This window comes from Myotis davidii, unplaced genomic scaffold (assembly GCF_000327345.1).
Source record: "Myotis davidii unplaced genomic scaffold, ASM32734v1 scaffold826, whole genome shotgun sequence".
Lineage (NCBI taxonomy): Eukaryota > Metazoa > Chordata > Mammalia > Chiroptera > Vespertilionidae > Myotis > Myotis davidii.
In genome coordinates, this window is record NW_006297142.1 from 604,120 (window position 1) to 604,860 (window position 741).

Sequence of the window (741 nt, forward strand, 5' to 3'; positions counted from 1 at the left end):
ATAACCTCATTTTTTAAACAGTAAGTTTAGCTACACTGAAACATCTCAAATTACAGACCATGCGACAGGAAACTGGCAGGGCGAAAATAAATGAAGCACTACTATAACTGTGATTTTAAATTATTTTTAATTTACTCAATTATGCTTTCCTATTTTCCTAAACCTCAGCTGCAATTCATCTCCATTTCCTAAAGCGATGGTGTTGATCAGTTCCACTAGGTCAGCTTTGTGCCTAATAGGGCTTGTTTGGAATCACAAGGATGTTGTTGGGATTATATCCTCTGAAACAGAAGATGTTTAACCTTGGAGCCCCTTTTCTCTAGAGCAATAATTTGTGGGCAAACTATCAAAAGAACAATACGGGTGTCAAAGCCCAACCTCAAGGATCACTTGCCTCGCAGGCGCCCAGATCTGGCCCACGGCCCCCTGTCTGCCTTTCCCTGGGCGAGTCCCTGTGGACACCTCCGCACCTGCTCTCCCTGCCTCCCCTCCTGCCCTGCCCTGCCTCCCAGGATGCCCACACTTCCTCAGAGCCGTCCGGGCTCTGCCTCCATCACCCCTCACCCACCGGTCCCCTCCTGCCTCCCTCCCAGCCCTGGGGGGCAGAGATTAGTCATGTGTCTCCCCCACCTCCACCTCCTCAGGCCCAGCAGGTACCCAGGACAAGTGGGGGGCGGGCCCCAGCAGACAAAAGATAGAGTGCGCCCTGTTCGCCATTCCCGGGTGCAGGTCAGGGGTGTG

At 52.1% G+C, this 741-nt stretch overlaps 1 protein-coding gene across 1 annotated transcript in view; it reads left to right on the plus strand.

Moving 5' to 3' along the window:
- The window catches only part of FADS2 (fatty acid desaturase 2), a 28,238-nt gene that overhangs the window by 9,208 nt on the left and 18,289 nt on the right, over window positions 1–741 (plus strand). The window lies entirely within an intron of this gene.